The following is a 21,743-nucleotide window of genomic DNA, read 5'->3' as shown; positions in this document are numbered from 1 at the left end:
GGATGGGGAGCAGATATAGTCTCCCTGTGACCTTGTGGTAAGAGCCCTCCCAGAACAAAGGGAAAGGCACATGACATACTCAGTACCTATGTGTGCATGCACGATTCTGTTGCAATTGTGTAGTACAGAATACCCAATCAGGATGTATGTTACCATGTAAGGGAAACAAAACAGCTAACATGGAAAGGATAGACTAACAGAGGGTGTATAGGCAATGCCCCATCACCAGGCTCAGACTTTGAATGTGCATCTGCTGGGCCAGTGCCAGCACTAACAAACACGGCTTCCTGATCGAAAGCCTCTGTGCCCCATCTCTCTATGATAGAATACCGTACCAACCTACTTCCTGCAACTAGACCTGACTTCCTACAGTTTCCACCACTTCCTATTAGTTCATTTGTATTATGAATCCATTATTGGATTAATTCACCCATGAGATTAGAGGGTTCATGATCCAATTATTTCCCCCAAACTTCCCCTCTGAACATTGCTGCATTGGGGGCCAAGCCTATAGCACATGAGCCTTTAGGGGAACATTCTAAACCATAATAGTCCCTTAAGATAAATTTGGTGAATTGGGCCATAAGTTCTTTTTGTCATAATGTATATAGAGTTCAAGATAATTTTGTATGCTTTTCATTTGTTGGTTTTATGATCATAACCACCTGCCCCGAGTTAATGACACCTGCCAGCTTGATTTCTTGTCCTAATGACTCTCTGAGGAAGGGTTGATGCTAGGTTGTTAATAACATATTTGCATTAAGTGACTATGGTTGTTTTAAGTAGAAGAATTTGTGTCGCTTACCAGTATCACCTGGAGGACTCCTTAAAAAGCCAGATGGTTTTGCTCCACCCCAGGGATTTCTCAGGAAATTCAAGTGGGGTAAAGTCACAGGACTTCCATTTTTAACAAATCCCAAGGTGTTGAGTCATTGATATAGCCAGAAGTTTTACCAGTCATAAATAAATAATTGTATTCTAGAAGGTGGATCAAAGGTCTAAGATGAAGTTTCAGGGATATTTGCCAAATCAGATGAAGGGGTGAAAAGACTGAAAGAAGAAGTGAATAGAAGAGATCAGAGGTCTGGCCCATCAAGTGGTACTCAGGTGGGGGAGGAGTATAGGAAGGGTAAGGAAGACTAGAGATCAAAGTCTCAGGAATTGTGTTGTTAGAGCTTACTCTTATTTTTAGATTAATTATAAGAAACCTCCTGTGTTCCACAAATGTATTTAAGTCTTTTGATGAATATACAATGCAACCACACAGAAGAAATTAAAATCAACTACAAAATATATCCTAGCAGCAGAAGCCCAGAACCAAGGAATAAACTAGCTGGCATTGGTGCTGACCACGTGCATCTGGGAGGTCTCCTGGAGACTCACGCTCAGCATGCACAAGGACATCTCTCCTGTTTTGCAGTTTCCTAGGGTGCACTAAAGACATGTGTGGCGTCTCCTCTCTGTGCAGCCTGGCAGCCTGCAACAGTCACTGAAAAGTAAGTATTCATGAGCTTCTCTGCATGTCTGTGGCAGAGGCAAGCAACAGAGCTCACACAGGGTGTATTGGCCTCGCTTTCATAACTCCTGCAGAAAAGCCATCACAGGCTCTTCTGTTTTGTGACAGAAACCATTATCTTTGTGTCTTTCCCTCGGTGCCTGTGTCAGTGAGGGTTCTTCTCTGGGCCACCTCTCTTTCTTATGTTTCTTGGAGGTGCTGAAAAATGGAGAAAACAGGCTTGACTAGCTCTTGCAGGGTAGGGGAGGGAAGATTACCTTCCAATTTATTTCCCAGGGTCTGACTTCCACAAAGATTGTCAGACCTCTTGCTGCCTATTTTCAAGAACTTATTCGGTGTGAGAAGTCACAGAGTGTTGGAAATGCCGAGGAAATAGGTGAGACTACTCAGAAAGACATCAGGGAAGGCAGAGGGAGAGTGATCTTGAAAGCAACATCACATGCACAAGGACCAAAGTTTATATTAAACATTTCCCAAGTAATCTCTAGGCAGCTCATGGTTTCCTTCCCCTGGATAAAAATGAGAAAAGGAAGGAAGGGTGGGAGCTGCACTCACTATGGCAGTGTAGACAACAGCAAGGATTCACCAAGATCAACCCTGAATGTGAACACTTAGCATTGCAGATGTGCCTGGGATAGGAAAAGTTGCAAGATGATTTTATACTGAAGAGCTTCTTATGACTTTTATTGTTCATTGTCTGATATAGTGACTTCCTCTCTCTTCAGCAATGGCATTTCCTCCAATATCTCTTCTTCATGTGCCAAATGATGGCATCTCAGGAGTGAAATCCAGTGATAAGTGCACAGATATGTCTGTTCTTGCAATGATGTCATAATCCAGAAGGGTTATATACAGAATTCAGGCCTTGGAAGACTGTCCTTTGTTCTATATCTGTGTGAGGCAAGTGCTATCGAAATCCTGCTCTTTTCTCTGCAGGACACCCTGAACGCATTTAACTTTGCAAGTGAGAATGATAGAGTGACTACTGATTTTTCTAATTTTACCTTTGTAAAACCAGGAAAAAGTCACCAGTTGAGAAAAACTTTGAGGAATCATTAGCACGTCTAAAACACCCTGGTATCTTAGGGGGAAAAAAATAAAAGAGAGAGAGAGAGAGAGAACTACAACAGGACAGTGACATGTTGTAAGGTGTTTTAAACTGAGAGTCAATTGTTATCTTGAATCTTGAGTTAGCATGATTAATAAAAGGCTCATTATCGCGTTCTGAGCTAAAAAGTGTTCTCTGAAATCACTAACAGCACTGAAATTAACAGAGACAAATGCATATAATTTGGCAACAGCTTCAGGATTCGTGTTTAAACTACTTCTTCTGTAGTTCAACTGCCCAGCATGACTACAAATTTAGGTATTCCCACAACCCAGCTTTAGGTTCCATAATTCACTAAAATGACTCACAGAAAATGTCTCTGGAAAGTGGTCTATTTAACTCTTATCATTTTGTCATAAAGCTTACAAATGTATCTCAGAAAGAAGAGACACATAGGACAGGGTTTTTGTCAATGTGGGATGTTCTAACAAAGTTCTACTGGGCGGTTTGAATTATAAGCAGTCTAACAGCAAGGTGTTGCCGCCTCCAATGTCTGCTAAGTACCCACTTACTGGTTCGCAGAAAGTTAATTTATCCATGTGTCCTCACACAGTAGAAAAAGAGCAAGCCAGTTTTCTGATCTCTTCTCATAAGATCTTTAATCCCCAATTTTATCCCAAAGGTCTCCCTTCCAAATAACAGCACATCGGGATTCGTGTTTCAACATATGGATTTTGAGTAAACAAACATTGAGTTCATTGCATTCCACTCCTGATCCCCTCAAATTTATATCCTTCCAACACACAGGTACATGCATTTACTCTCAATGGTTGTAAAGTCTTACCTCATTCAACCATCTTTGAACCCTAAGATCTAAGGTGCCTGTGTAAGGTGCTTAGATGCTATTTAGCATCTAAGTCAGACAGGAATGAGACTCAAAGTATAGTTAATCCAGAGATAAATCCCCTCTCCCAGCTATGAACCTATAAGACCAAACAACTATGTGATTTCAAATATGATCATAGAATAGGCATGTGTTAGACATTCCTATTCCACAAAGAATAGCAAAGAAAGAGGAGTGATGGGTACCAGCCAACTTCAAAAAATAGCAGGGTAAACTCCATGAGATTTTAAGGCTTAAGAATCATCTTCTTTGGCTTTCTGGAGGGCCACTGGGATGGGAATCCCAACTTCCATACCCAGTGGAGTAGGAGACCCACCTCCATAGCTCTAGTGGGTGGAGGTCATGTCTCTCTACTGTTCTTCAAGGCAGGAGGAGCCAAACTACCACAACTTCAAGCATCCCTATTCCCACAGCTTTGGGAAGAGGTTATCTACCTACTAAAAACAAAGTAACTGCCTCTCTCACTTTTTTCCAAACAAGGATTTGGCCTTGATGATATCAAACTCATCTTCCAGGTTATTCTTGTCTTGTCTTGTCCTAAAGTATAGAAAATACAAAGAGCTGAAGAGCTCTGTGGTTCTATTCTGTAAAATCCAAAGAGTCTAGCCAATTTCTTACTGTCTCTTTCTCTTTCAGTTCAAATCATCATTTTTAATGCTGGGGTGGGTAAAGTTTATATTTCCCATATGTACAAATCTTCTTACAAATCAGTTATTGGATGACATTTGTATTATTCTCTTCTGAACTAATTTTCTCACTTTTTTCAATATAGATAGGCTGACTTTTTTCCCAAATTTTAAGTAATAACTCAGGGTAGCCTCATAATTTCATGTTCAGATCATTTCTATCTCTTCTTGCAGTATATCAAAAGCAGTTAGGAGGAATCAAGCCACTACTTCAAATCTTGGCTTAGAAATATCTTCAAATAAATATCCATTTTTTATTGCTGGCAAGTTGTACTTTCCACAACACTAGAAGACAAAGACAATTTTGAGACTTTCTCTGCCATATTATAACATGAATCTCCATTTTTTTCCCCATTGTCCAACAACATGGTTCTCATTTATGAAATATTTTCAGGATGCCTTTAGCTTGTATAGTTTTACTACTATTTTGTATGTGATTATTTATGTATTCTCTATAAAGACAAAAACTTTGTCTATAGCTCTCCTCTTTTCTTTCTTAGTCCTAGCAAAATTGTCTCTAATATTTGCTGCATAACAATTTTGGCTTTTTCTAGGCATTTAGTTCAAAACACTTCAAGTGTCTACTTAATACTTAATTCCAAATATGTTTTCATATTTTATGTTTTCATAGTTTTAGGTATTCATTACAGTAGTACCTCAGTGCTCACTACCAATATCTGTCTTAGTCATTTCAAGGTGCTATAACAATGTACCACAGAGTAGGTGGCTTATACAACAAACACTTCTTTATCACAGTTCTGGTGGCTTGGAAGTTCACAGTCAAGGGGCTAGCAGAACTGACATTGGGAAAGGACTCATTCCTAGTTTGCAAAACTCAATTTTCTTTGTATTTGTTTGTGACAGAAAGACAGCAAACTACCTTTTTGGCTTCCTCTTTTACAGGGGGCTGACCCCATTCATGAAGATTCCACCTTTATAAACTAATTACATCCCAAAGTTCCCACCTTCGAATATGTCATATTGGGATTAGAGTTTCAACACATGAATTTTAGGTGACTCTACAAGAATGATATGTTTCTATCCACAAAAGATGTCTGACACCAAATTATGAAGGACTTTCCCCCATATGAATCAAAGTATCCAATGGCAACTGTGTCCTACTATTCAATTCAATCCTAGCAATAACTTCCAGAAGTTAGCAGCAAGTTAGGGCCCAGCCTACAAAACTTTCCCTATCCCCCACTTCAGAAACCAATCACAAGTTGTGAGTTCAACTGTGTAGAAATTGTGGGTTCCAATATTTCCCTCCTTTCAAGGTCAATAAGGTGTTAGAATTTGAGAAAAAGCACTTAATTAATCAATTTATTATAAAGAATACAGATAAAGTAGTCTAAAAAATTCTTAGCATAAGAGTTTTGGATCCCATAGAGTGGGGCTGCCCTATTTTCCTATAGTATGGCTGCATCCATCAGCCCAGAGACCCTATGAAACTTCATTTAGAGTTTTACAAAAGATTCCAATATGTAGGTATGGTTGATTAAATCATTGGCTGTTAATACATAATATCTAGTTTTTCTCTCCTCTCTAGAATTGAGAGGGGTGGAAGAGCAGAAAAATCCCAAACTTCTAGTACATGATTGCTTCATCTTGCAAACCAACCCTGATCTGAAGCTATCTATGGGTCCACCAAGATCTACCACCTCAGCCTACACACAGATAGAGCTGGAAGAGGCATACAGTAAAAGACAGCCTTCTCATTCCTATCATCCAGGAATTTCAAGGGTTTCTATAAGGTCTTTGCTTAGCATCTGGATGGCCATCTTAAGGGACAGTCGCCATTTTAAGAAAAAATTCTCTTTCCCACCCAAGGGTGTTTCTGAGAAAGGTTCACCACTCCCTCATACAAATCCCACCCTTAACTTCCCACATCAGGACCCTCCTGGCTCTAATCCTTGAGCCTGCCCCATAAAAGTCCCAAACACCAAGCCTGTTTTGCCTCTCTCTGTCTATGGAGAGATGTGCCTTTATTTGTCAGCTCTGACAAATAAACTCCCGTGTGTATCTCTGCCTGGTCTCCGTTTTTCATTTCTCACTTGCCCATCTCCAGGTTCCTCACTTTCCTTTCAGTTTTAAAACTCCTGTGGCAGCAATCAGAAACAAACACTAAATGTTACAACAAAAGATTCTTCTACTATCCTTGCCACACAGGAAATTACACAGGCTTTAGGAGCTCAATTTCAGGGATTGGGTATGAACATCACATATATATAAATATATATATGATATATAATATATAATATTATCACAGGAAGACACAAACATTCAGTCCATTGCAGGTGACAAGGTCTAGAAGAATCCTGGGTATAGTTCCTTCTGCTCCTGAAGAATCAGGGTGATCCCCTACATTGTACATCATTATGGTCATCACCCTGGAAGCTCTCTGAGTCTCATTCAGAGCCTTTAGTTGAGGTTTCATTACATTGGCATACTTGATTAAATTGTCGATCACAAATTAGAATATTTGTAGTAGAGGGTAATAACATATTACGGTAAGGATATATTTTTTCAAATTTAGAAAGTCCAGTATTAAAATGAAGATTGGGGATGTCTTCGTGTTTCTATGATATATATTATAAAGGAAATCTTGGTTCTGTCTATTCATTCCCTTAGCATTGAATCCAGTCTTTCTTTCTTAGGAATTCTCAAACTTTACCATCTATAACTATGACTAAGACTCTATCAGCAGTAGCATCAATATTATTTTAGAGGTGAGAAGACAAGTTTAAGAAATTAGTGGCTCTTTCTAACTTACCATAACTGGAGACTGTTGGAATTTAAGCTCTGAAACAAGAAAGCTATTGATTCTTTCCACTAATCACACTGACTTTCAACATGGGGTTAGTCTAGGACTTATTAATTCAAGACTCCAGTCTTTGGTAAACCAACAGAAGAGGGGAGAACAAATGTTAATATCTATTGCAACGACTTGCCTCATAATGATCAAAGAATGATTGAACCTCAAAAGAAATGCAAAAGGCAACAAGTATTAAAAGAAATGTGAGGTCTTCACATAAATTATTTCTTCTGATAAATAAAAACCAAGTTAAAACAAACCTAATGTCATATCTCCCACTTTGTGGTTAGTTTTTTAGAAATTCTTTATAATTATGTATTTTGGGTGTCTCCAGTGCTTAAGGAGTTGAAACCAGTAATTGAAAGGCAGTAAATATTGAACCAGAAATTCTTCATGTGAAAAAAAAAAGTATATTGTTGTATGGATACATTATCTGGAGAAAATTTGTTATGCAATATATTATTTCCCTGTTATTTAAATACAGACTTTAAGAATCCATATTGAAGTTCCATTAACCTGCCAATTCATATAATAATTAACTCATTACCTTAATGGTACTATACTATGATTATCTGTTAGCTATGATTGCATTTTAATTCTTCCAAAATTAAAGTAAAATGGTTTTATCTGTGTTCTCTAGAGGTAATTTTCTTATTATGTCCTTTTCCCCCTGCAGGTTATAAGTACAACACAGAGAATCCCTATGACTAATTATCTAATCCCCATCATACCTAGGATAGACGGTTTTTGAGAGCAAGGTTACCTCTAATAAGAAAGTGCAAGAGAATGTGCAGGAAGCAACCTCAAAGGGGTTTTCCATCTGATTGTATCTCTTTCCTGACCTGGGATGGAACTCTACACCCTCTCTTGAGAGGTCTCAGCTTCCCAGGTAATATTGCCATGCAGTTTAATCAGCAGTGTCATGAAAAAAAACTGTGATGGGTTAATAGGTTTCTGTTAGCTTTCTGGAACCAACTCTTACCTGTTTTTCTGATGCTCTAAGCATATTTATTTGACTAGTTTAGTAATACAACACTAGTTTTTAGACAGGAAGAAATATATTCTCAATGATTGATCAGCAGCACATCTTAAATAGAACATTCACATAGATTTTTTTAGGGACAAGATCAAATAGTAATAAATTCTGTGTGAACTCTGAAATATTTTAAGAAAGAGTGAAGGGCTGGGGATGTAGCTCAGAGAGCACATGCTTAGCATGAAAAGGTCATGGGTTCAAGCCCCAGCAGCAATAACAAAAGAAATAGTGGAGACATTTCCAGCAACTGTTTATTCAATTTAAATGTGTAGCATTAAATGATTTATTTTAACTAATACTATGATATCACAATAACCTTATGGGTTAGGTATAATTATGTATTTCAATATTATAGATGAAGCTTGGAAAGTGATATGATTTTCCCCAAACCGTAGAGCTATTTGGTGATTTACAACTTGACAATTAATCAACAATTTAGGTTTTATACTTTATATATCTCTATATCTATCTATCTATCTATCTATTATCTATCTACCTATCTATCTATCTCTCCTATAATGTTCACAACAAGGAGAATTCAGACCTGTATAAATTCAGTCTATATTTTTTTTCAAAATTTAATTTTCGTTCTTTTTTCCTCTAATGCGCGCGCACATACACACACACACACACACACACACACACACTCACACACTTTAATGCCTTATTTAAAATATCAAGAACCATAGAGAGACCATTTTTTTTTTACTGTAGTCAGGATGGTGGCAGTGGCATTAGAAGAATAGATTTATTATTTGACAACTGAATCATAAATACATATTTGGTCCAAGGGGCATTAGAGCTGCAAGGAATTGCTAAACTAACTCCTTCATTTTGTTTTCTATAAGCCTAGAGAAAAAAAATGCTGCAAAATTAAGCCTTTAGCAGTAAAAGTACAGTTTCTTTAGCTTTGTTCTCATTGATAAAAACAAGAGGATTCTTAGCTAATCTAGGTGGCTGGATACCAGTGGATGTAACATCTTATTTGGTCATGAACAACAGAGTACATGGTTGAAAATCTGAGGAGATGCACCTAAGGTAAGATGATTGTCAGAGTAAAACAGAAAGGTTTTTATAAACGAATCTAGAATATGTTGGTGCATCAGAATCTCCTCTTCATCCAGGGCTAACTTGATTTCAGATTTCTGTCTTGGTGCAGAATATGGAATATAAACATGACTTCTGTGCATTTTTCCTCTATTTTCTTCCAGGTGCTTTCTTCAATTCATATGAAAACAAGAGAAACGATGATATAAAGTATATTTTTGACAATTTTTAGCAGTATTAGAAAACCATGTCTCTGTTGGACTGATTGGTTACTTTTTCTGGGGATGCAATGATAACATTCTTAGTAATGTCAGTGCTCAGGCATCAGCAGTTGTGATATGGATATGTCTCAGTTGCAATATTACCTTCAAATTGAAATGGAAATTCAAATGAAACAGCTTCTCTGTTTAGTGGGCAAGAGCGAAATTATTAGTTAATAATTAATTGCAGATAATCAGAACACAAATAGGAAACAGATTAGCCAGAAAAAAATATTATTTATGTACAGAGAAAGTGCAGAGCTGAGACACGTATGTGTATTTAACTTTTCAACTCATGCTATGCTAACTAGAAAGTAAGAACTAGCAAAACTATGAAACAGCTCTGTCTCAGTTTTCTCAGATCTGTACTGTCAAATACATAAGACTCTGGTAAGGATTTCAAAATACCAGCTTCTGTGTATATGTGTTTTACATTCTATTGCTCTAAAGATAGTAGCTGGTATTGCTACTACTAGAATAACATGTCTTACAGTCTTGGGAAAAACTATAGAAAGGTTAGATTCCCCCAGGCTCGAAATGGCCTCAGAATACCAGTCTGTGAATATAATTGTTATTATCTGTCCCATTTAGATAAGACAACCTTTATATACATTGGTCTGTTTCTATTAATACACAGGTTTGGTCCTTGGGTCTTCTCTAGGTGGTACATCTTTAGTGCGTTTCTTTTCTGCTTAATCATGTCTGTGTCCTGGGTCCTCTTATGGGATTGAACATTTCCGTGGACTCCAGAAAGATATCTCAGTGTCAGTTAGAAACAATTATGGTCTAAGAGCAGTTAAGTGTAGGTGTTTTAATGAAGTGAAACTGTTTCTCCTATGCATTAAGTGCCAGTGAAATGGATGTTGGCTAACCTCCAGCTAATGAAGTAGTTCCACATTATCACCTGTGTGCTAATAAAATAGGCATGTCAGGGAACAACAGATAGGCAGTGAAATAGTATGAAAGGCTGCCGATGAGTTCTGTTCAGTGGAAACTTTCTTGGAATTCAGTTTCCTATTGAGCAACAGGTCATAATGCTCAAGTACCCCAACAACTTGCATAGATTTTTTTTTTCTGGTAACTTGTATAAGATAGTGCTTTTAGAAACTTATTGTTGGCAAACCATAGGTCAATAGGACATTTAGATCATTGTTCACAGGATTATTTGGAAGGAAAAATTAAGACATCAAGAAGCAGTTAAGTCAACGGAAAACCAAATGTCTTCAGGTGCCTTTGGGTACAAACATAGATCATTGTGCCAACTATCCCCAAAATGGTTATATTAAGAATTTATCAGTGACTCTGGGTATGTGGGTGAGCTTATAGTGATTTCTCTGAGAGTACTCTTCACACTTGAAAAGTCTAAATATGTCAGAGAGGCAATACAGACATATCATAAAATGTTATTATCTCTCAGGTGAAATGACCCCTTCAAGAGAGAAAAACTACTCAGCTGCAATGATTCATCTGTGAGCACTTTTCTTTCATATGAAGCAATAAGAGACAAAACATATAAAATGTTTGCTTTTTAGGACACTCTGTATATGAGTGTGTGTGTGCCTGTATGTAAATTGCAGTTGCAGAATTTATTCAGCCTAAGGTGAAGATCAAAATAAACCTTATTTTCTGTGTAACTTTTAATCAACTGCTCTTTCTAAACCAGAGAAGTCAAATCTCCTCTCTTCTATGGTGTGCTCTTCAAATCTGCTATCTGAAATTTAAAATTATTTTCCAAGATTTTCGGAATGTTAAATGAAGAGGTCTGTCAGTCTGTTAACTGTCAGCACTCATGGAAGATTGACTTAGTTTTAAAAATATTTTTGCCTCATTATCAAGAATACAAGCAACAATAAGTGTTGGCAAGGGTGTTGGCGTAAAGGCCCACTCATACATTTCTGGTGGGACTGCAAATTGGTGCAACCAATCTGGAAAGCAGTGTGGAGATTCCTTAGAAAACTTAGAATGCAACCACCACTTGCCTAGCTATCCCACTCCTCCGTCTATACCCAAAGGACTTAAAAACAGCATACTACAGTGATGCAGCCACATCAATGTTTATAGCAGCACAACTCACAATTGCTAAACTGTGGAACCAACCTAGATGCCCTTCAATAGATGAATGGATAAAGAAACAGTGGTATATATACACAATGGAATATTACTCAGCATTAAAAGAGAATAAAATTTTGTCATTTGCAGGTAAATGAATGAGATTGTAAAATATCATGCTAAGTGAAGTAAGCCAATCCCAAAGAACCAGTGGCCAAAGGTTTTCTCTAATAAGTGGATGCTAACCCATTATGGGGGCCGGGCGTGGGATGAGGGGAGGAACTTGGGATGGGGCAAAGAGGAGGGGGGAAAAGGAAGGGGGAAGGCAAGATGGTGGAATGAGATGCACATCATTACCCTAGGTACATGTATGATTGCACGAACAGTCTAAGACTCTACTTCACAAAGAAGTGAAAAATTCTGCTCTATTTTTGTACAATTAATCAAAGAGCTTTCTACTGTCATGTATAACTGATTAGAACTAATTTTTTAAAAAGCAAAAAAAAGAGAATATTCTTGCCTCAATCCATGCCTCCTTTCAGGGGCAGCCTTTATCAAAAAACTGATGAACATGAGAGTATAAAATCCACCATCTCACCTCAACACTGAGGAACCCCAGCCCAGAGTTCCCTCTGGTTTTGGTCTATCTTGAGGATGTACTGCAGTTGGGAAACTTCAGGATGATCTTGCTTCTACTGTCTCCTTTCCACAATGTTCCTCCCCTGGGTACTCCTACATGAGTATCCTGAGCGTTCACCTCTGAACTACAGGCTGTCTCTAGGGAACCCTATGTGCCACACCCCCTTTACATTAACAGAATTTTATGTGCACTTTTGTTTCTCTTTGATCACCTCTGTCCTGGGTCCTCTTAAGTGAATGAACATTTCTAGAGACTCAAACAAGATATCTCTGTGTCAGTTAGAACAACATTCACTTAAGTGCACTTGAGTGTAAGCTTTGTAAGAAAGTGAAGTTGTCTCCCGTGCATTCCACTGTGATTTGCTAACAGGTTGTGTTTTGCTGTGTGTTGGTTTGTTTGATTTTCCTTAAGGTCCTTTGAAGTGTGCATTATATTCCTCATAGGCCAAGGCAGGCTTAGAGAGCTGATAAGCTTATATAGAGGCAGAATTAAAAATTAATATTATTATGTGCAAAGTGAAATCACTCATCCCCTTATTTTGACCTCATGCCTATCCACTTCTCCCACTAAAGAAAAAAAAAATTCTCCATTCATTGATGCAGTGAGTTCTTCTCTTTGGGAGATTTGAGAATTTGGGAAAGTTAGCAGACTTGTTCAGTTGAAAATCCTGCCATTAGAAATAAAGCAACTAATTTTCAGGAAGATTAAGGAACTCCTTCAAGGTCACACCCTTGGTAATTGATGGAGCAGCTATTGAAACTCGAGTCTATTGACTACAGAGAATGAAAAGAGGGAGAAAAGGACTGAGAGGAAAAAGAAATAAATGAGGGGAGAAAATTAATGTACTTATTTATAAAATACATATGTTTGAAGATACATCAAATCAATCTCTAAATTTTTGTAGGAAAAAAAGAATCTTAAGTCTTGTGTTGATTATAAGCTCCATGGGATCTTTGTTACATTGATTCTTTATCTTTCCCCCACTGAAAAACATCCATCTATCTGGAGAATATGTTACTTCCCAAATCTCAAGACATGAGTGTTGTGATCTCCATTGATTGATTAAAGACACCAGAATCCAATTTGCGAGCGAGCTCTTGCTTCCTCATTAAGCACACATTACCGTTAAATGCTCACTGTCAAGATTTCTCATCAGGTTTGGGGGCTTTTCTGCACTGCTTCTGAGGCGTTCGCAGTGCTGACGTTTACCGATACAGGCACTTTTGTGTCCACTGGGGTAGCTATGGCCTAAGCAGAGATGCATTTTCTAACATAATTAAGACAATTATCCGTGCAATCAATTCTAGGTAAAGTGAAGGTCGTTCCCACTGTAGGCTTTTTACAGTGAAGTACAAACCTCCTTCATCCCATTCTCCATCCCAAAGGAGGATGGGAAACCTGATGAAAAAAATTGTACATTAAATCTGACGTATCATAATGGATGTAGCCCCGCCAGGGAGGATGAAAAGTGGTCATTCCTTAAAGAGGTTTAGTTTGTAAATACTGCTCTCTTTCTCTGCAGGATTTCCCATTCATAGAATTTTTTTTTTTTTGTACATAGGCTTAAATCTTTCATACCTGTCCATATGACTGAAATGACAATTGCAATTTCCGTTTTACTTATATTAGCCAGAAAAAATAAGAATTTATTTCAACACTTTTACCATAAGATTTGGGAAATGTGTTATTTGCTTTCACCATGTATTTTCTGCAAGCCAAAATAATTCTCCTTAAAGAGAAATACTACATCTGATATGTGAGTTTTCATATTAACACAAAAGTAACTCAAAGCTGGTACTTGAGAACATGGACAATTATTAAGTGCTCCATAATATTCTTTCAAAAATATCAGTAGTCTAAAATATCAAGAAAGGTAAACCTGTATCATTATTTGAATGCATTGTCAGCAAAGAAATTAATTGTTGACATACTTACGAACAGCTTATTGAGCAGACCCATGTCTTCAATATCAAGTTTATATAAGGCATAGGGCTCATAAATTCCTCTTCTTATTAAGCAAGGTTTAATTATGTCTATAACCTAAAAGACCCTAGGCTAAGCCTTAAGAATAAAACATGAAATGGTGAGACAGAAACTCATCCCCTACATACACTCAGTCACATAACCATATGTCAATCCAATATTAATCCATTTATTTTAAAATAATTTGAGTGCCTACTACTATATAAGGTAAGCACTCTGGGTAAGCAAGACATAATTTGTGCAAATGGAGTTTTCATGACATCAGAGGGAAGTATAAAATGGATAAAAAATAAGTATATAAAGCAAGGCCATTTCACATAATAAATGATAATATTTAGGTTTGATAATAGTATAATTATAATTAACAGTAACTAAATAAAAACAGAAATATATGTGAATATTAAAATGAATTATTATTATAAATCAGGTAAAACAAATCTTTGTGGAAGTATAAAAGTGGAAGCAATATTGCAAGAAGAAAATAAACAATGAGTTTAAAGCTACTAAATACAGAAAAAAAAAGGCAGTTGGAGAGAAATGTGAGTAGCTCGTTAAGATTCTTCCTTGTCTAACTCCTTCAGGAAAGTAGCTTCAGTGTAGAAAAGCATAAAATTGTGACAAATTGAAAGACCCCCGTTTCCCTGTCCAAGGAGAATCACACGAAACACTGGCTGCAAAAGCAAGAGGGGTTTATTGAGACACAGGCGCCTGTGGGTGCCCAGCAGAACCTCAGCTGGAGCTTTGGTGAACTGGCACACCGGGCTTGGGGATACAGAGATTTTTATAGGGTAAAGGGGCAGTTTAAACAATAGGTTAATTTTAAACCCAGCATATAGGCTACCTAAAGGGCAAAGTTGTTTTTCACTGTATGTTACTGAAAAAGAACCACATAAAAGCTACATATTTGCACTCTGGTCCTCCTGTCCCTGCTCATTCAAGCATGCCTTGGGACCTGGTCCTTTGTCCTTTCCCAACCGGTTACACCTAACTAATTATCTGAAAAACACCTCTGGTGCCTGCGTAGGTTTGTGACATGCCTTGGTGGTTTTGCAACTAGGCCTGATGTTGTTGGGCTGGGGTCTTTCAAAATAATCTTACATTAATTTTGTGATCACAAATGCCAGAAACAATCAATATTGTTCAATGTCTGTCTGCACATTCCTATTATTTTTTTTCACTCCATTCCCCTTATTTCTTTACCCATTTCAATTTGTCCTCAAATCTCTGACACCAATCTTCACATCTTCAGTCTCAGGTAAGCATTTAAATCATAATCTGTTGTGAAGAGAGAAACAGAGATTTCCTCCTGTTTGCATCCCATAAAATATTGAGATGTCTCTGTCTATACCTGGATTTGTTGAGCTCATTTCTTGTTTGTTTGAAAGGATGGTCTCTACTGAAAGTTATATGATGGTGGATTGGAGGACGGGTGTTCCTCAGTTGTTTCTCAGCTCGAGATTCAATCAGCAAGAGCATTGTTTCTTAGCAAGGTGGGTTACTGAGGAAATTCACTGAAAGTCAGCAGTAAAATAATCACAGAGACACAGAAATTCCGAAGGTTTGAACACAAAACAAGAAATAGTATGTTACAGAGTCTAGCCTGGCTAGACATGGCATGTCAGCATCATTTGCCCATGGCAGAGGGGGCAGACAGCACAAGTAGAAAGAAGAAAGCAGGGCAAATAGCATTTGGCTTGGAGGAACCTGTGGAATAGAGAGGGAGGCTGATCTTAAGTGACCCGTGGACGGTGGGGTGAGTTGATGTTTGACAAGTGATCAGCATCTCTTGGCCACTAAGCAGCCATCCTGGTGAACCATCTGTAAGTGGCAACATGGCAGTTTGCAGGTGCTGGAGATGGAGAGCTCATAGAGGGAGTAAAAGGTGAGTGATCCACCTGAGATGCAGATTTCACCAAGAGATTTTATTGAGGGGCTGCCCGAAGGGGAAGAAAAGGAGAGGCAGAGAGCAGAGAGAGGAGAGGAGGGGGGCAGAGAGAAAGAGAAAGGAGAGATAAAAGAGGAAGAGGGCAGAGAGTGTGAGTTTCCAAGCTTTGGCTTAAGAAGGGTTGTGTAGGCGATGTGGCAGGAGCTGATTGGCAGGGTGACTCAGGAACAGGGAGTGGACACTGTGTCCAGAGGGGATTGGTTGAGAAAACTTTTGAATTTGACGCTTTTCAGCTTGGTGCCCTTCGGAGAGGAGGGGGAGGGGTAAGGGATTCCATGATGTTCTGGAGAGACAGAAACTTAACTTTAGCGGGGAGTCTCCCACACACCCAACGGAGAGTGCCAACCTGATCTAGGAGTCACCTGTTTTGGAGTCCAGGGTATGTCTGTGAAGCTAGAATTAGACAGGCAGTCAGTATAGATAGGTAAATTGAGTCAGGTTGAATCAAAGAGGCCAATTTTGAGTGAGTCATCTGCGAAGTTGGGGACTATCCCATAAGGGATTGAAATTCTTCAGAGTCCTCTCTCCAACCTCACCAGGAACCTGTTTCAGCTCCAATGTGTTGCTAAGGTAATCTGTCCCAGGAATTGCCCCTCTCTTCAGGGAGCTATAAGGTTGTTAATTCACGCGTCCTAGGCTGCTTGTCCTGCCCTTCCCCCTTCAACCCACCTGTTTCCCACCTTTTGGCCATCCCACCTCCTGGGCCTCCTCACCTATGCAGGAAGGAAAGAGAGAAGGGAAAGAGAGCAGGAGAACAAAGGAAGCCTAAGACCTATAAAAAGGCAGAACACCTCACTTCTTGGGACAGCAGGATACCAGCTCTAGCACCCTTCTCCCTCCCAGGAGAAGTCTGTTACCCCTTTTTAAGTAAGCCCTGCTTTATATGCTTGCCTTGGCGTGCTTCTCTAATGTTCAAACTTCAACATGTGAGAGAGCAGAACTCATGAATGCTAAGGGAGGTATCACCTGGATCATCCCACTGAAAAGGATGCTAAGAGGATTGTGGTTCAGGCTGGGTATCCAGAGGGGAGAGAGGCTCAAGGTCCCTTTGTTCTGAAAGCATCTCTGCATGGCTTTATGAAAAGCCAAGTTTGTATTCATTTCAGTGGTCAAAGAACAGTGTAGATCTCATGCAGGGCTTTTTATTTATTTACTTATTTATTTTTAAATATTTTTTTTTAGTTGTACTTGGACACAATATATTTTATTTACTTATTTTTATGTGGTGCTGAGGATCAAACCCAGGGCCTTGCACGTGCTAGGTGAGAGTTATACCACTGAGTCACAACCCCAGCCCCTCATGGAAGGCTTTTTGAACACATAATTTGTTATGTAAGTTTTAATATCTAACAATATTATTTATCAAAACCTACAACCTAAAAACTCCTGTGAGCTTTGTTGTTATATGCTGCATTTTGAATAATTTGTAACTTTCCCCATTTTAAAATATATACATATATTTAATTAAGATCAAAGGTGGTGGTCAGTTAATCATGTCTTCTTCTCTATGTTAATCTCTAATTGTATTCTCAGAATGTACTACCTCTGACTCCTTAATAACTTGGAGAATTTCCAAACAATGTTCAGTAGTGGATTCAGTCAATTTTTAAGAGTTTTAAATGAAGGCATTGTTTAGTACTGCCTTTCCTCTTTAGAGAGTAGTTGTGATTTATATATTTTTACGTATGACTAGATTTGCTATGTGATAAGCCATTTTAACCACAATGAAATATGACCTTTTATTGGGTTGAGTGGAGTTTTTAAAAAATACAGACAATAACCAGTGTTGGCAAAAATGTGGAAAGAAAGGAGCCTTTATATATTATTGGTAGGAATGTCCACTATTATAGTCATTATGAAAAACATTATGGATGTTCCCCAGAAGTTAAAATAGAATTGCCATATGATCCAGTAATCTCACTTCCAGATATATGTCCAAGAAATGAATGCCATTTTGTCAAAGATATATCTGCAGCATTATTCACAATAGTCAATACATGGAAACAACCATAGATGGGTACATCATACTTCTTTATCTTTTGATGATCTGTAATTAAGTGAAATATGGCAGGCATAGAAAGGCAATTATTGCCTGATGATACTGGAAAATCTAATAAGATGTTGAACTCATAGCAGCAGGAAGTACAATGGTAGTTGCTAGGAACTGGGGTGCATGAGAGCAGAGAATAGAAAGGTGTTGGTCAACAAGCACAAAATTTCAGTGAGACATGGTGAGTAAATTCTATTTTTTTAATTTGGAAACTTGAATCAAATGTATGAAAGATGATATGTCATGAGCTTTGTAATGTTTTGAACAACCAATAAAAAAAGAAGATTGGCACATGACCAATCATATTGAAATGTAATGCATGAATAAAAGAAATGTAATTCAAAGATCTATGCAGTCAGGGACAATTAATTGTGACTATCAATTTTTTTTAGAAGTTGGTGTATTTTGGGTCTTCTAGATATCTAGATTTGGTGTATTTGAAGGCAAATCTCTGAGGCTACACAATTCACTTGCTACTTGTTGGGCCCTCTGAAAACAGTGTCAGAGAGGGTTGGACTTGTGGTTTTACCACCAGATAGTTTAGATACTGTGTATATTGAAGAAAAAAAAAAAAACAAATTACTTTCCTCTTCTTTTGGCTTCAGCATCAAGGACCTGTCAATTAAAATGACAAATGACAGATTCAAAAGGGAAAGTTTTTATTTGATCTTAATATTTTATTTCATTTTTTTATATGCATGAAGGACTTCATAGAAAAAGAAAATGAAGATCCCAGGGGTGGGGGAAACCTTGGGGAACTTACATTCCATTCTAACAAAGGGCAAAAAATTGCAGAGAAAGGAAAAGACAAAAGAAAAGGGATTTTGGTTTCTAGAGATGATAAATTATGGGAAGGTAGATGTGTGGGGAAAGCTAATGGAATAAAGGTTGCTCAGTGAGGTTTGGCTTATTGAGACTCATCTTGGAGTGGACTGTACCTCTACTGAAATATGTTGTTTCCCTTTTCAGGGACAGGGAGGGATAACTTTCTGGGTGAAATTTATGCCCAGTTTGAAGGTGGATAAGAGAAGGGAAAGAGCTTTACCAATGTCTGATTTTTTTTTCCTAAGTTGACTTCAGCTTTAAAGAATCTTTATGCCAAAACGGCATATTTTGGAGTGATCCTCTTCACGGATGTTGTTTATGGTGCATGAACAGCAGATCCAAACTACACCACCAGAGTCTTTGGATTCCAAATTCAATACTCTTTCCATTTTGTCACTCCTGAGTATGTCTTCAAAGTTGGTTCATAAATTAATTCTCCTCCTCTGGTGTCTAAGGGCAACTGACCTTAAGCCTCTTATTAATTCCCATGACTTAACCAATGGTGAGGCGACTAGACTCCAGAATCTTAATTGAGAATTGCTTGTCCAGATTCCTTCTTCTACTACCCTATCATCCCTTTGCCTATTTTCTTCCTGAAAACTCAGGAAAAGCAGAAAGATATTATTAAAATTTATTAAGAAACTAAATATTTTCTGATGCACCTTTTTGATTCTAAAAAAATTAAAGAACAACCAATCTCTCCTTTTTCATCTGAGGACGGTTAAAAATGTCAAATCACCAATGAGAAGGGAGTGTGTTTGAGAGCTCACATTTGATTGCATTCTTGTAAGTCACTTGTAATAAGTAAAAATAACAAATGGGTTTAGTTACTACTTTTGTACCAAACAAATCCCATTACTTATAACTACTAAAAGATTAATTATCAACTGAGAGCTGTATGAACCATATTTATTTTAGTAATATATCTGTGTTACAAGCTTACCAAACATTCCTTTGCTCACTAATTTATTTGCATAAACTCTAGATTATTGTCTAAGAAAAAAAATTAAGACTTATAAGCATCTGAAAAAAGTAGGGATAAAAAGCTCTTTGTTCTTTGTTTCTTCTCCTGAGTTGAAGTGAATAAAAATCAAATTTATGGAGCACAGTTAGCTACCAGTGCAGTTAGCAATGTCTAATTAGAAATATGAATGTGATTAATTAGTTGATTGAAATGTTCTTATACACTGCTTCTCCAATATTCTTTTCTTCAATAGCCATTCATCTTTATTTGACTGCTGAACCATATTATATTTATAATTTAAATATATGTGTTACATATAAAATGAGAAATTCAATTGTTCTCTTTTATTTTATTTTTATTCTAATTTGTTGTATATGACAGCAGAATGCATTAAAGTTCATGTTACACATATAGAGCACAGGTTTTCATATCTCTGGTTGTATACAATGTCTATTCACACCATTCATGTCTTCATACATGTACTTAGGGTAACGATGTCCTCTCATTGCACCATCTTTCCTACACCCATGACCCCTCCTTTCCCCTCCCACCTCTTTGCCTTATCTAGAATTCCTGTAATCCTCCCTTGCACCCCCTCCCAACTCCACTATGAATCAGCCTCCTTATATCAGAGAAAACATTTGGCATTTGTTTTTTTGGGATTGGCTAACTTCAGTTAGCATTATCTTCTCCAGCTCCATCCATATACCTGCAAATGTCATGATTTTATTCCCTTTTATTGCTGAGTAATATTCCATTCATCTACTGAAGGTCATCTAGATTGGTTCTACAGTTTAGCTATTATGAATTATGCCGCAGTAAACATTGCTGTGGCTTGTCCCTGTAGTATGATGTTTTTAAGTCCTTTGGGTATAGACCCAGGAGTGGGATAGCTGGGTCAAAAGGTGGTTCCAATCCCAGATTTCCAAGGAATCTCCATACTGCTTTCCATATTGGGTGCGCCATTTTGTAGTCCTACCAGTAATGTAGGAGTGTGCCTTTTCCCCCCATCCTCGCCAGCACTTATTGTTGTTTGTATTCTTAAGAGCTGCCATTCTGACTGGAGTGAGATGATACTTTTGATTTGATGATACTTTTGATGATAGTTTTGATTTGCATTTCTCTAATTGCTAGAGATGATGAGCATTTTTTCATATATTTGTCAATTGATTGTCTATCCTCTTCTGAGAAGTGTCTGTTCAGTTCCTTAGCCCATTTATTGATTGGAATATTTGTTTTTGTTTGTTTATGTATCCTAGAGATTAGTTCTTTATGTACTCTAGAGATTAGTGCTTTCTCTGTTGTGCAAGTGGTAAAAATTTGCTCCTAAGCTATAAGTTCTCTATTCACCGAATTGATTGTTTCTTTTGCTGAGAAGACGCTTTTTAGTTTGAATCCATCCCATTTATTAATTTTTGATTTTAGTTCTTGTGCTATAGGAGTCTTATTAAGGAAATTAAGGCCTAATCTGACATGAGGGAGGTTTGGGCCTATTTTTTCTTCTATTAGATGCATGATCTCTGGTCTAATTCCTAGGTCCTGAATCCACTTTGAGTTGAGTTTTTTGCCTGGTGAGAGATAGGGGTTTAATTTCATTTTGTGGCATATGGATTTCCAGTTTTCCCAGCACCATTATTGAAGAGGCTATCCTTTCTTCCGTGTATGTTATTGGCACCTTTTTCTAATATAAGATAACTGTAATTATGTAGGTTAGTCTTTGTGTCCTCTATTCTGTACCATTGATGAACCAGTCTATTTTGGTGCCATTACTATGCTGTTTTTGTTACTATTGCTCTATTGCTCTGTAGTATAGTTTAAGGTCTGGCATAATAATGCCTTCTGCTTCACTCTTCTTGCTAAGGTTTGCTTTAGCTATTCTGGTTCTCTTATTTTTCTAAATGAGTTTCATGACTGCTTTTTCTCTTTCTATAAGGAATGTTATATTATAAAATTATAAAATGTTTATAATTTAAAT

At 37.6% G+C, this 21,743-nt stretch overlaps 1 long non-coding RNA gene across 1 annotated transcript in view; it reads left to right on the top strand.

Annotated features, from left to right (window-relative positions):
• The first annotated feature begins 1,357 nt into the window (after window positions 1–1,357).
• Window positions 1,358–21,743, top strand: part of LOC144370879 (uncharacterized) — a 284,846-nt gene continuing 264,460 nt past the window's right edge. The window contains exon 1 of the long non-coding RNA XR_013430937.1: window positions 1,358–1,496. This is a non-coding gene — a long non-coding RNA (uncharacterized LOC144370879). The remainder of the gene's footprint in view (window positions 1,497–21,743) is intronic.

This window comes from Ictidomys tridecemlineatus, chromosome 15 (genome assembly GCF_052094955.1).
Source record: "Ictidomys tridecemlineatus isolate mIctTri1 chromosome 15, mIctTri1.hap1, whole genome shotgun sequence".
NCBI lineage: Eukaryota > Metazoa > Chordata > Mammalia > Rodentia > Sciuridae > Ictidomys > Ictidomys tridecemlineatus.
Note: the sequence above shows the minus strand (reverse complement) of the source record. Positions and strands in the feature narration are given on the sequence as shown.